We start from the raw sequence: 15,226 nt of genomic DNA, 5'->3' as shown, positions 1-15,226 counted from the left end.
ATGAAACATTAATGCTTATTGTATTTGAGCCTTTTTGTTTATTTAATGTTTGCCCAGGGATAGTATAAGCTGCCCATATTGCTTTCCATCAGACTTAGGAATGCAGGAGAAGGGAACACTATAACTTAGTATCACCTTATTAACAGTTTTAATACACAACAAGACAAACACAAATAGCCCAGCCTTGCTATCCATCATTCTTGTTACATGTGCCTTGCAGATAAAGGGGGAATGTTACTCAATACTGGTTTACATCCTCTGGCTACTGGGATCCATGGAGAACATTTATAAATATGAATGCTTCAAGCTGGGTGCCTACAATGAAAGGGCTGAAATATTTCTCTGACTACATGGTCCTACTTCTGTGTGGAAGAGCAAGTGGGAGAATAGCATCACAGAATAGTCTGGGTTGGAAGGCACCTCCAGAGGTCATCCAGTCCAACTCCCTCTGCAGTCAGCAGGGACATCCTCCACTAGATCAGGTTGCCCAGAGCCCTGTTGCCCCTCACCTTGAATATCTCCAGGGATGGGGCCCCAACCACCTCCCTGGGCAACCTGTGCCAGTGTTCCACTATCTTCATGGTGCAGAACTTGTTCCTAACATCCAATCTAAATCTGCTTTTCTCTAGTTTGAAGCCATTGCCCCTCATTCTGTCACTGCAGGCCTTTGTAAACAGTCTCTCTCCATCCTTCTTGTAGTCCCCTTCAGGTACTGACAGGTTGCTATTAGATCTCCCTGGAGCCTTCTCTTTTCTATGCTTCCTGGAAAAGAGGAGGCTCTGGGGAGACCTAATAATAGCCTTCAGTACCTGAAGGTGGCCTATAAGAAGGATGAAAGGAGCCTCCAGGGTCTCCTGGCTCCTCAGGCATCTTCACTCTGTGTGCTGTCAGAGTGTGATGCTCTGGGAATGAGCTTGGCATTGGGTTCTATGGAAAGCCCACAACAGAAGAAGTTTGCATTCCAGCTGTAGTTTTCATTTCTTGATGAGGATGAAAGATGTCAACAAAGTCAGACTGCTGGAAACATTACTGGCCTCCTTAAAGAGTTGATATCTGCACTTTCCCCTACCTACACTGGTTTTAACAATGAGTGTCCCCCAAGAACATGTTTGACTGGTTTACTCAGGCCAAGAAAAAGCCTGACCTCTTCTTTGCTGAGGGAGCCATTGTAGAAAATGCAAGACCAAAGACAGTGTCATGGACATTTATCCTTCCATCAAATATCCCTTGTCAACGAGGATGATGACAGATATGGATGAGAGCAATGAGTGGCAATTAGCCTAATTTTTCAGAAATCTTGGATTTTGTGGAGACTACACAACTCTTTGGAGTCACTGGAAGTAATGCTGTTCAGTACTACCAGGACTGAGAAGCCAGATCCTCTTGCCCTGAAGCCTAACATTATGGTTAGATCTCTACTCTAAGTGGACCTACTGTCATTTGCTGCCTTCTTTCATTGCAGCATTATGCACATCTTGATCTATTGCACTTGGAAATCAGTCTGTTGTAAAAGAAACCTTGGAATTAATTTTGAATGACTGCAATGCCTGGGATACCCAGCCCTGGTTGGTTCTTAGCCCAAATCTTCCTTCCAGACAATAGCTTTGTTCCAGGTACAAAACATTAGAACCTCCCATGCTTTGGAGGCTGTCATCCAGCTGTTGTTATTAGTAATAACAACAACGAGAATAAAATAAAACCATCTGAGATAGGAGGGTCACTGAGATTGAGGCTTTTAATTATTTTGATGATGTGAATCTGCCACTTTGCTCTCCTAAGACCTCACTTGGAGTAGTACAGCCAGCTCTGGAGCCCTGATGGAGTGGGTCCAGAGGAGGGCCATGAAGATGATCAGAGGTTGGAACACCTCTGCTGTGAGGACAGGCTGAGGGAACTGGGATTGTTCAGCCTGGAGAAGAGAAGGCTCTGGGGAGACCTAATAGCAGCCTTCCAGTACCTGAAGTGGGATACAAAAAGACTACAGAGCAACCATTCCCAGAGGCCTGTAGTGATAGATGAGGGGCAATGGTTTGAAATTACAGAGGAGTGAATTTAGATTGGATGTTAGGAAGAGGTTCTTTACCATGAGAGTAGTGGAGCACTGGAACAGATTTGCCAGGGAGGTAGTTGAGGCCTCATCCCTGGGGATATTGAAGATCAGGCTGGACAAGGCTCTGAGCAACCTGATCTAATGGAGGATGTCCCTGCTGACTGCAGGGGGTTTGAACTAGATGACCTTTGGAAGTCCCTTCCAACCCAAGCCATTCTATGATTCTGTGATTCTATGGACCTCATCTGTTTTCCCCAAGTAGGTGCTGAGCTTGAATATGAGGGCTAGTAAACTTGCACAGCTTCTCCAGCTGCCTTGGCAAAAACATCACCTGTGGGAGCCAATGGAGTATTTATTACACCTTACTCCTGCTGTGCCCACAATGACATTTCACTAAGTGTGGCTGTGCAGAGATTAAAGATCTACTTCCTAGTTTAGTTTGTCACTGTAGTATTAGAAATGAGATGACGTGAAGTAACAGTTTGGTGAGTGTTTAATTTTTGATAACGTGCTGCATGGTGCTTGCTTCCAATTTCCTTGCTGGCTGGGGCTAAGCTTATCTTTAGGGCTGGAGCTTCTCTCTTATGGGGACAGTCTGAGAAAGTTGGGGCTGTTCAGTCTGGAGAGGAGAAGGCTCCAAGGAGACTTTGTTGTGGCCTTCCAGTATCTGAAGGGGGCTACAAGAAAGCTGGGGAGGGACTTTTCAGGGTGTCAGGGAGTGATAGGACTGGGGGGAAGGGAGCAAAACTAGGAATGAGTAGATTCAGATTGGATGTTAGGAAGAAATTCTTCACCCTGAGGATGGTGAGACTGGCACAGGTTGCCCAGGGAGGTGGTGGAAGCCTCATCCCTGGAGGTTTTTAAGGCCAGGCTGGATGAGGCTGTGAGCAGCCTGATCTAGTGTGAGATGTCCCTGGCCATGGCAGGGGGGTTGGAACTGGATGATCCTTGAGGTCTCTTCCAACCCTGCCCTGACAATTCTATGAATCTTGTCTGTGTCTTTCAAGCACAGACCAGGACCAGGACCCACAGGCTTAGCTCTTAACACCAAGGGAAGGAAAGTGTTTTTTTAGTGTGTGAACTTCCTGGAATAGTAATACTTTTAAAAGTTTCTGCTATAAAGCTGTGCTGAAACATTTGTGAGGTGCTAGGTTGTATGTTTTGCAAGAGTGATTCATATTCTTATCTAGGAAAGGAAGAAAAATGCATGTTAACCTTGTGTGAAGTCAGTGGGGAAGAATATGCACTGTATGGAGGGCTGTGATTAGGAGGGAGGGGAAAGAAGGTGAATCATAGATTCATTAAGGTTGGAAAAGACCTTAAGTTCATCAAGTCCCACTCTAACCCAACTACCATGACCACTAAACTATATCCTGAAGCACCACATCTACACACTTCTTGAACACCTCAGGGATGGCAACTACACCACCTCCCTGGGCAGCCTGTTCCAACCCCTCAACACTCTCTAAGTAAAGAAGTTTTTCCTAATATTCAATCTAAACCTCCCCAGGCACAACTCAAAACTATTTCCTCTCTTCCTATCATTATTACTGGTGTGAAGAGACCTACACCAGCCTCACTCCAGCTTCCTTTCAGGCAGCTGTAAAGAGCAGTAAAATCTCCCTGCAGCCTTCTCCAGGCTAACCGCCCCCAGCTCCCTCAGCCACACCTCCTATGCCATGATGTCCAAACCCCTCCCCAGCCTCATTGCTCTTCTCTGGGCACTCTCCAGCACCTTAATGTCTTTGCTATCCTGTGGTGCCCAGAACAGAACACTACTCAATCTGTGGCCTCACCAGGGCCAAGTACAGGGAAACTATCGCTGCCTTACTCCTGCTGGACACATTGGTTTTGATCCACCAGCCTCGCTCCAACCTCCTTTCAGGTGAAAATCTTCCCAAGAACCTCAGAATTGGGAGTTTGTGAAGGGGGGCAGCAGTTTCAACAGACTAACAGTAGCAGTTTGTTAGGAAAAGTGAAAGAAAGCATCACAAGGGGTAAAAACCTCAAATTATTTGTTCGGTAGTACTCTTTGCTGTTTCTGCAGCCAAAAGATAACTGGCCAGCCACAGAGCTGATCAGAAAAGTTATTAATTGCATAAATTACACAGTGAGAGAAGCAAGTGCAGTCCATCCAATATGTCCATCAGTTGATATTTTCTGGTTTGAAAAGGAACAGTTGGGGATAATAAGGAAATGGCAGTAAAATGAAACAAATTCTATGCATTTATCTTCATCTGTGAGGACAAGGGAGAAAGACCTGCTCTAGAACTTCTGGGTTTTGGGTAAGTAATAAAAATGAGAAACAATTTAAAAGTGTAGTTAATGACTAGGGCCAGATGGTGTTCATCCAGGAGCTCTGAAAGAATGTAAGTTAATGGAGAGTTGGATGGGGAGAAATTTAATGAAAGCCAGCAAGGACAAATGTAGAGCCTTGCATCTGGGAAAGAACAGGCCCAGGGACCAGTATAGGTTGGGGACTGACCTGCTGGAGAGCAGTGTAGGGAAAAGGGACTTGTGGGTCCTGGTGGACAGAAGGAAGACCATGGGCCAGCAATGTGCCTTTGTGGCCAAAAGAGGCCAATGGCATCCTGGGGTGGATGAGAAGGCCTGCTGGGGTGAGGCCACATCTGGCATATTGTGTTGTTCTGGGCCCCTCAGTTCAAGAAGGACCTCAGGGAACTCATTGAGAGAGTCCAGCATGGAGCCACTAAGGTGCCTAAGGCAGTGAAACGACTCCCTGCTGAGAACAGGCTGAGAGAACTGAGGAACTGAGCGTGGGGAAGAGGAGCCTGAGGGGTGACCTCATTCATCTTTATAAATACATGAAGGGCAGTGTCAGGAGGATGCTCAGCTCAGGGATCTCCAATGATAGCACAAGGGGCAATGGGTGCAAGCTGAAGCAGAGGAGGTTCCATGGAAACATAAGGAAAAACTTTTGCCCTGTGAGGGTGCCAGAGCCCTGGAACAGGCTGCCCAGGGAGGCTGTGGAGTCTCCTTCTCTGGAGACATTCAAAACCTGCCTGGATGTGTTCAGGTGTCACCTACTCTAGGTGCTCCTGCTTTCACAGGGGGGTTGGACTGAATGATCTTTTGAAGTCCCTTCCAACCCCTAACATTCTGTGATTCTGTGATCTGTTAGCAAAAGTCAGTGAACTATCATTAAAGCCAGTTATCATAAAGGAGGGCTGGAATTTTGCCAAAGTTATACTTCCCTTATTAAGAAGAAAAAAAGCACCTTTACCTCATTACTAGTTAAATTAGTAAGGAAAATAATTAGAGACGCATATGATGCTTAAATGAACCCCACTGGCAAGATCTGTCCTTGCCAAAATTACTTAGGGGAGTTGACAACGCAGTGGGTGAGGGCGAGGTGCCACATGTGAACTTTAGAGTAGCCACTGGTAAAATGTTCCTCTGGCAGGGGAGAGGCCAAGGCTGTTGTGATGTGGAAACTAATTATGGCAAAGTAAATAGGCAGAGTGGGAAGAAATCCTTGGGTCTACAAGCTGACTTAATAGCCTGCCAGTAATGAAAAGTGTAGGAATTAAACAATTAGCTTGTCCGCCACCTTCCTGTCAGCATCAAGGTGCCTTCAGGGATTTGAAGTAATTTTTATTCTCCATCTGAAAATTTAACTCCTGAGCAGTAAAAATTGGGGTGAAATATGTGTCTCTCAATGCATATTTGGATTGGGCTGCAGTTTAGGGTTTTGAGTGGAAATATTTGTATAGCCTCAGGTGTCCTGCACAGCAGGGTACGTTGATGGCCAAATGGTTTTCTTCCTCCTCTCGCCTAGCTTTAGGCTCCCTGCAAAGCTTCTGATCTGTGGTGCACAGAAAAAATCAGGGGCTCCCTCTCTTTAAGTGTTGCCCCTCAAATAAGCTTCACTTTCTCAGATGCATTTCCAGTTCCCTGGGAGCTCACCTGCAAGAGACAGACCTGTGCCTCCTCTTCCCATTGGAATGAGTCCTGAGATGCAGCCTATTTTTGACTGAGGCTTTGGCTGTGCTTGCTAGACACCAGTTGTTTTTTTTCCTGTAGGCTGAGCAGACTTGGTACCTGCCTACATTCCTGTAGGCAACCTGCAGAGAGTGAAACCCATCAGAGAGAGAGAGAGAAGCAGTTTCATTATGTACCAGCCAGAAATACCCACACTGAATTCCTTCCCTAGGGCTATTGTGAGATTGTTTTACTTATTTGTTTTTACTGCCCTTACATCCTTCCCCAGTTTTTCAGCCCTTCAACTGTGCCATGAGGGATAGGACAAAAGAGTTGCCCGTTGTGTCACCTGCTCTGTTTTGTTCCCCAGCATCACTGCTTTGGTGGGACACAGGGGATGCTGTAGCAGTGCCAGAGTCACGATTAACTCCTTGGATACTTTGTGGTTTCTTGAGAGCTGCTACCTCACCAGTAAAATGTGGGAGCAGAGGTGGCAAAGTATCTCACTTCCATTTAGATCTCCTTCCTGATATGTATCAGTAGTGCTCTGCATATGGATTATGATCCATGCTTGGGAGGATGGGTGAGAGCACAGCTGGCAGCAAGGCAGAAGGCTCCAGCAGAATCTGGACAGGCTGTGTCAGCATGGTTTGTGGTATGTGTCCCCCAGATGGCTTGGTTCTCTAGGTGGTCTTCTAGCCCAGCTTGTCCTGTGCCTCTGGTCTTGCGTACAGCTGTCTCTACCCATGTGTGTCAAGGAGTACACAGTCAATGGCAGGGCGAGATGCTGTGTTGACTACAGAGCTGCCCTCTGCTAATGTGCTTGGGTTCCCACTGACCTCTGCTGCTGTGTTCCTTTCCCAGGGCAGCCACAGCAGTGGAAGAGGGCATCCAGCACCCCTCTTTGCATCTGCCTCCAAAGAAATACTTGGGGTTAGAGCCTCTTCTGCTTGCTCTGTTCTATGGCTCTGGAGGCTGTTGCCTCCTTGGGTTGCCATCACTTTTTCAAGGCTGGGGGATCAGAGCAGCATAGCCCTGCGCACACTGCAGAGCAGGGCGATGCTCCATGCTCCATAGACCTTGTTGAGCAAATGAAACAGCACATGGGCTTCTCAAAATGTCTTGATTACACCCGCCATGTAGGGGTGCAGAGCAGTAAACAGGACAGAATTCTTTTTCTGGTTGTTTTCTGTGTTTCTTCAGCAAGATGTGAAAATTAGTGCTTAGGAAACATGATTATTGTTGTTTGAGACTTCTGGTGCTGGGAGACAGGCCTATGTATACATTTGGGCCTGGCTGTTTGTCCATGTCCTAATTACATGTTCTAATTATAATCAATTCCAGGCACAAGCATAAGCTGTTTTTCTGCCATAGATATTCCAACAAGATTCAGGCATCCTGTCAACATGTTTTAGCAGTTTAATTGTAGAGCTGGAAAGCAAAGAATGCTGAGCTTTGTTTAGTCCTGACACATTCCTCGCGTCCCCCTCATTCAGCTGTGCAAAGGTGTGTGTGTGGGGGCAACTCAAACTCATCACTGAGGCTCCCTCCACATGCCAGGAGGAGAGATGTGCCATCTGCACTATGGGTCTAGGGAGTCTGGATGTGTGGATTGGAACAGGCACTGAACTTTTAGATGTGGACTGGGTGTAATTATTGTCACCCTTACACCCATGGGTCTGGAGCAATACTGCTGTGCCTGACTTGTGCATCACAGCTACTTACCTGCTTATGCATTGTGCTGGTGCTGACTTATGTCAGTTGAGGTCTGCTCCCCAGGCAGTGGACTTAAAGTCTCTTTGACATTAATGGCCTCTCAAGTAGCCCTTGAGGACTCCCCACAGCACTCTCTACTCTGGATATTTTCCCAAACACTTAAGAAGTATTTCTAAAGAGAAGAAGACTTTTAAAATTATCCCCCCTCTCTCTCTCTCCTCATGCATTTCTCTGATGTAAAACTGGCAGAATATTTATTCCAAGAAAGAAATGTGGAAGAAATGTTTCCCTCTTTTGTCAGGAGCAGTCCTCAGGGGAGTGCAGGAGGGAGCTCCTGCACTCTGCATTGCTGGGGACTGGTGCACAGCGCTGCAGTCTCAAAAGTATCTGCCTTCCTCCTCAGTTCAGATGAAAAGCATTTTAAAGTTCATTTCCATCTGCCTTCAAAATACATTTGTGTCATGGTACAGCTGGCATCTGGCATTAACAGCAAGGTGTCTCCTTTTTTGTTGTTGTTTTTGTGTTTCTATTTTTGGTTTTGGAGAGCTTAGTTTTGATCTCTTGCTGCTTTGCCACAAGTTATTGTAGCAAATCCACCACTACCACAGCCGTGGATGGCACAAGCACAGGAATTGCTTTTGTTGTGTTTGTTTCACCAGCCCCAAAATATCCTTGTTAATCTTAACAAGGTCCCAGCTTCTGGTGCTTAGGAGCTTTTCTACCACCGTGCCCTACAAAAGGCTCTTAGCCATATCAATTATGCAGAGTGCTGGGATCGTGTGGCTGAAATAGAAGGCAGGCAACAATTTCTGAAAATAAGCTGCACCAAACTGCACTGTGCCAGTTTCACAATGGTGTAGTGAGACTTAGCAGTAATTCATGAATATTTCATGCATGGCTTTCCAAACCTTGAGGAAACATTTCACACTGAAGTGATGAAGTTCACTGCATGGCACTCTCCTGCTGTCCAGAAACACACCAGGCACGCTGTGGCGTCAACTCCTCCCTTCTAGTTCAGTTTTTCATAGTTCGTGGTACTTCTGCATTCTTGATAAGGTGAGTAAATACTTTGCTGCATGAGAGAGGGCAACACAGCTGTATGGAGGTTATGCACTGAATCCAAACGGTGAGGGAGGCATAGAGAGGCTCTGTAATGCATTATGTACACAGAAAGTAATCAAGCACACAGCCGTTGTGGTCAGAGACAATTCCATCTCTTACTGGGCAGCCATTAAATGCTGAACACCTGCCTATTGCATCTATAAATAATATCTCTGCAGCTCTTCCCTTCAGTCTGAGCAGCCTGAGCATGTGTTTTCTGGAGCAGCTGTCTGCTGAGGGAAAAGAGCAGAGAGTCACCCTGCGGTGGTAACTGTTTAATTTACATCACTAACGACAGCCTTGGCACAGGTCGCTCGCCTCGCCAGCTCCCAGCGTGGGGCGAGGGAATTCAGCTGCTAAAGCTGGAAGGAGGAGACTCCTCTTTGACTTCACATGATCTCCTGCTGTGCTGAGGAGAGGGTGCTGGTGCTGCCTGCAGCCTGCTGCTCCTTGCTGCATGCTTCTGCTTGCTGGAGCGGTTCATCCCAGCTGGGAAGACATGTCTGCTGAGCCTGTGACCCAGGGAGTCAGAGGATCATAGAATGGTTTGGGCTGGGGGGGACCTCCAAAGGTCATCCAGTCCAACCCCCTCTGCAGTCAGCAGGGACATCCTCAACTAGATCAGGTTGCCCAGAGCCTTGTCTACCCTCACCTTGCATATCTCCAGGGATGAAGCCAGCTACCTCCTTGGGCAACCTGTTGCAGTGTTCCACGACCCTGATGGTAAAGAACTTGTTCCTAATATCCAATCTAAATCTACTCTAATTTGAAACCATTGCCCCTTGTCCTATCACTGCAGTGCATAAACAGTCCCTCTGCAGCCTTCTTGTAGGCCCCCTTCAGGTACTGGAAGGTCATTTTTAGGTCTCCCTGGATCCTTCTCTGATCCAGGCTGAGCAACCCTGGTAGCCATGTGGTCAGTCTCTGGGCATCCACTTTGACAGGAAGGGGAGACTATTTTTTTATTTGTATTAATAGCTCTTTGCTATTTAACTTTATATCTCTGTGTCTCCAAGTCCTGCATGAAGCTCTTCCTTCCCCCTACCTTGAAAGGGCAGTGCTGGAAAACCACTTTGGCTTGCAGTGAGGAGACTTGTCTCGTTTGTCTTCCTTTTCATCAGACATCTCTGGGAAAGCAGCAAAGAAATCTCAGTTTCTAATTTGTGGGACAGTACCTATGCCTATACCTATGTTTATATCTATACTTATACCTATATCTGTACCTATATCCAAGTCTATATTGTCTCTAGGGTTTCTTTCTGCAGTGTGTCAGGGAAATAAAAGTTCCAGTTTCCATGTATAGATCTCACAAAATCATCTGTGATCCTAAGGTCACATCATCAGGTCTGTTCTCATACCAGAGTGGCTGGAGGGAGCCATTGAAATTGTCTGTGACTATCAAAACTAAATACATTTGACATTTCTAATTCTTCATCATTTGCTACCTGTTCTTTCTCTCATTTTAATTGGATGTCATCCAACTGGCTAACAAAATCAATCTCAGACCTGGAGAACTGTGTGCAGGTTTGGAGAACTCAATACAGGAAGGACACTGAGCTGATGGAGCAGGTCCAGAGGAGGGCCATGAGAATGATCGGGGGGTTGGAACACCTCTGCTACAAAGACAGGTTGAGGGAGTTGGGGTTGTTCAGCCTGGATAAGAGAAGGCTCCAGGGAGACCTAAGAGCAGCCTTCCAGTACCTGAAGAGGGCTACAAGAAAGCTGCAGAGGGACTGTTTGTAAAGGCCTACAGTGATAGGACAAAGGACAATGGTTTGAAATAAAAGAAGAGTAAATTTAGTTTGGATGTTAGGAACAGGTTCTCTACCTTGAGGGTGGTGGAAGACTGGAACAGGTTGCCGAAGGAAATAGTTGGCTCCATCCCTGGAGATATGCAAGGTGAGACTAGACTGGGCAACCTGATCTAGTTGAGGCTGTCCCTGCTTGTTACAGGAGGGGTGGACTAGATGACCTTTGGATGTCCCTTCCAACCTAGACCATTCCATGATTCTGTGATTCATCTGACTCAGTTGGCCAGGTACAATCCACCATGACTCTCAATAACTAGGGGAAATGTGCAAACTAAGAGGAGCTCTCAGTATTGTTGACTTCTTGGACAGCAAGCTAGAACTAACATATTATTTAATGCTAATTTATATTGATGACTGTATAATTACTAGACAGAAAGGAAACTGGAATTTGTGAGGGATGTGAAGTTTTAAATACTTTATTTTGCCATGAGGGTGTATCACCTTTGGAAGAGAAGGGAGGCAACCCACAGAATGTTTAAGGATGTTGCTAGGTCTTGTAGGAAGAGAATTAGGGAGGCAAAAGCACACTTGGAGCTTAAACTGGCCTCTAACTGTGAAGGACAACAAAAAGTCCTTCTATAAATACATTAATAGTAAGGGGAAGGGAAAGGACAACCTCCACTCTTTGGTGGATACGGAGGGGAACATTGTAACAAAGGATGAGGAAAAGGCAGAGATACTTAACGCCTTCTTTGCCTCAATTTTTACTAGAAGGGCAGAACGTCTTCCTGACAGCTGGCCTGCAGAGCTGGCAGAAGGAGCCAGGGAGCTGCACAGTTTCCCTGTGTTCCATGAGGAGGTGGTTGGAACTCTACTTAGCAGCTTGGATCCCCACAAGTCCATGGGACCAGATGGGATTCATCCTAGGGTGCTGAGAGAGCTGGCAGATGAGCTGGCCAAGCCACTCTCCATCATTTTTCAGCAGTTCTGGCTCACTGGCGAGGTCCCAGAGGACTGGAAGCTGGGCAACGTGGTGCCCATCCATAAGAAGGGCCGGTTGGATGAGCCAGGGAATTACAGGCCTGTCAGCCTGACCTCAGTGCCAGGCAAGATCATGGAACAGGTCATCCTGAGTGCAATAACACAACACTTACAGGATGGCCAAAGGATCAGGCCTAGCCAGCATGGATTTAGGAAGGGCAGGTCCTGCCTGACCAACCTGATCTCCTTCTATGATCAGGTGACCTGCCTGGTGGATGTGGGGAGGCCTGTGGATGTAGTCTACCTGGACCTCAGCAAGGCCTTTGACACCGTCCCCCATAGCAAACTGCTGGCCAAGCTGTCAGCCCATGGCTTGGATGGGAGCACACTGCAATGGGTTAGGATGGCCGAGCCCAGAGAGTGGTGGTGAATGGTGCCACATCCAGCTGGCAGCCAGTCACTAGTGGTGTGCCCCAAGGATCAGTGCTGGGCCCTGTGCTCTTTAACATCTTTATTGATGATCTGGATGAGGGCATTGAGTTGATCATCAGTAAATTTGCTGACGACACCAAGCTGGGGGTAAGAGTTGATCTGCTGGAGGGTAGAGAGGCTCTGCAGAGGGACCTCGACAGGCTGGACAGATGGGCAGAATCCAACGGCATGAGATTGAACACATCCAAGTGCTGGGTTCTACACATTGGCCACAATAAACCCATGCAGAGCTACAGGCAGGGGTCAGAGTGGCTGGAGAGCAGCCAGGCAGAGAGGGACCTGGGGGTACTGGTCGATGGTAGGCTGAACATGAGCCTGCAGTGTGCCCAGGCAGCCAAGAGGGCCAATGGCATCCTGGCCTGCATCAAGAACAGTGTGGCCAGCAGGAGCAGGGAGGTCATTCTGCCCCTGTATACTGCACTGGTTAGGCCACACCTCGAGTACTGTGTCCAATTCTGGGCCCCTCAGTTTAGGAAGGATGTTGACTTGCTGGAATGAGTCCAGAGAAGAGCAACAAAGTTGGTGAGGGGTTTGGAACACAAGCCCTATGAGGAGAGGCTGAGGGAGCTGGGGTTGCTCAGCCTGGAGAAGAGGAGACTCAGGGGTGACCTTATCACTCTCTACAACTACCTGAAGGGAGGTTGTAGACAGGCGGATGATGGTCTCTTCTCCCAGGCACCCAGTACCAGAACAAGAGGACAGAGTCTCAGGCTGCGCCAGGGGAGGTTCAGGTTGGCTGTTAGGAAGAAGTTCTATACAGAAAGAGTGATTGCGCTATGGAATGTGCTGCCCGGGGAGGTGGTGGAGTCGCCATCATTGAAGGTGTTCAGAAGGAGACTTGATGGGGTGCTTGGTGCCATGGGTTAGCTGTTTGGGTGGGTTGGATTGGTTGATGGGTTGGACACGATGATCTTGAAGGTCTCTTCCAACCTGGTTTGGTTTATTCTAATAAAGGTTTATTCTAATAAAGGTTTTTCTTCTCATACATCTAAACTGGAAAATACAGGAATTGAATTGAGTTTGCCCATTAGAAACAAGAAGCACAACAGAAGTGTTGGCTTAAAATGCTACTTTAATAAATATATACAACTCTACAGAATAAAAGCCATGTCATGTTAGACTGAGGAAGTCATTGGTGCTAGATGAACATAAAGGTTTATTAAATTCTGACTGGTTTGCTCTGGTTTTGAGTGTTCCATATACAACTAAGTGCATGGTAAACCTCCATCATTTTAGAAGAATTAGCTACCATATTAATTAAAAATATTATGTTTTGTTTTCCTCACACGGAAACAAATCTGCCTTCCATGGTATAAATCTTCATTCATTCTGTTTTCAGGGGTTTTTATCTTTAACTGAGGGATTTTTGATGGCCCACAGGGAAAAAAAAATAACATATTTTTCTATGAGAAACAGTGGTTTCATCAAAGTAGGAATTTGCCACAGGAAACAGGACTTTGTTGAAATTGTGCTTATGAAAAATGAACAACAGTGGCTGTTCCTCCTTGTGGCTGAGTCAGTGTGATACATCACAAGATGCTCACAGGCCTCCACTGTGCAGAGAGGCCACAGGAAACACAGGCTAGCTAGAGAACACTGCCCATCAGGGACAACAAGAGGATGAGCGCAGACAGCTCTCAAAAGGCTGTTTTTGGCAGGTGGAGTGGACACAGAATTCAATCACAGAATCACAGAATGTCAGGGACTTGAAGGGACCTCGAATCATCATCCAGTCGAAGCCCCCTGCCAGAGCAGGAGCACCTAGAGCAGGTCACACAGGAACACATCCAGGTGGGTTTGGAATATCTCCAGAGTTGGGAGACTCTACAACTCCCCTGGGCAGCCTGTTCCAGTGTTCTGTCACCTTCAGAGGGAAAAATGTTTTCATTCTGTTTCCATGGAACTTCCTATGGCTCAGCTTCCACCCATTGCCCCTTGTCCTGTTATTGGGCATCACCCAGCAGAGCCTGGCTCCATCCTCTTGGCACTCACCCTGCACATCTTTATCAACATGAATGAGGTCACCCCTCAGGCTCCTCTGCTCCAAACTAAAGAGACACAACTAAAGAGACCCCAACTAAAGAGACTCAGATTTAAAAAACAAAACCAAAACACAACCCCCAAGTTTCATTTCACATCAGTGAACCAAAGAGAAAAGCTCTGGTTTGGGAATGCAAATAAATGCTTCATTTGAATCCAAAAGTCCCAAAATGCCTGAGTCACAGTTGTGCAAAAGTTCCCACTATTTTTGTAAGAAACAAATCCAGGGTGATCAGCATCTCCTGCAGCACAGAATTCCTGTGGGTTTTGTTCCAGTCCCTCTGTTGTTAAATGGGTTTAATGAAAGCACTTGAAGCACTTCTTTTTCTTAAAATGAGAGGTATGACAAATATGGGAAGTTAACAGCTCATATTATTGTCTGCTTCAACTCAGAGGATGTTCTGTTACCCTGGCATGAACAAAATTCACATTCCAAAGGTTGATAATGCAAATTTGCTGCTGCTTTGTGCCATAGATGAGCTATGGAGCAGTTAAAGCTTTGCCAGTGGATTGGAAACAATCTTTTCTCCCCCATTTACCTGCTGATGTCTTGAAGTACAGGTTGCCAGGACCTGCACACAAAGCTTTATACCATCCACACAACATAACTGATTGCCCTCTCAAGGCAATCCATATAGAAAAGATTGAAGTCTCAACTGATTTTCCTTGGGCTCTCCTGTCTGAGTGGATAGAGATGTCTCTGATATGCTGGATCTAAAAGATGTGAAGAGATCTGCTGGACACTCTCCACACAGATAAGCTGGGCAATTACACTCCATAGCAAATGTGCAGTCACACACCACAAATGCATTGTGCCCCAGAAGAGAGTAATGTTTGCCAACAGCTGACCCCAGTCTAGCTCCAGCAAGGGTGTTTTAGTCTCTTTTGTCCACCTAAGGTGAGTATTACCAAGGTACGAAGCAGTTTTCAAACAGTATCAGCTAAGAACTATCTATGGGAGACTTTGGTATCACTTTCACCTATATTGCTTTCATGGGTATGTAAGGCTAGAAATGCTTACAGTCTCTGCACAGTAAAAAATGCTTTTTCATCCAGTGTGTCTTGTGTTGCACTGAAAAAAATAAACCAAGAAAGATTTCTTGTGTCAGAAGAGAGACCAGCTAACAGGACAGCAAATCTGTTACAGGAAATA

The sequence above is a fragment of the Melanerpes formicivorus genome, unplaced genomic scaffold, assembly GCF_026170545.1.
Source record: "Melanerpes formicivorus ecotype bairdi unplaced genomic scaffold, bMelFor1.0.p_v2 SCAF_11, whole genome shotgun sequence".
Classification (NCBI taxonomy): Eukaryota; Metazoa; Chordata; class Aves; order Piciformes; family Picidae; genus Melanerpes; species Melanerpes formicivorus.
Note: the sequence above shows the minus strand (reverse complement) of the source record.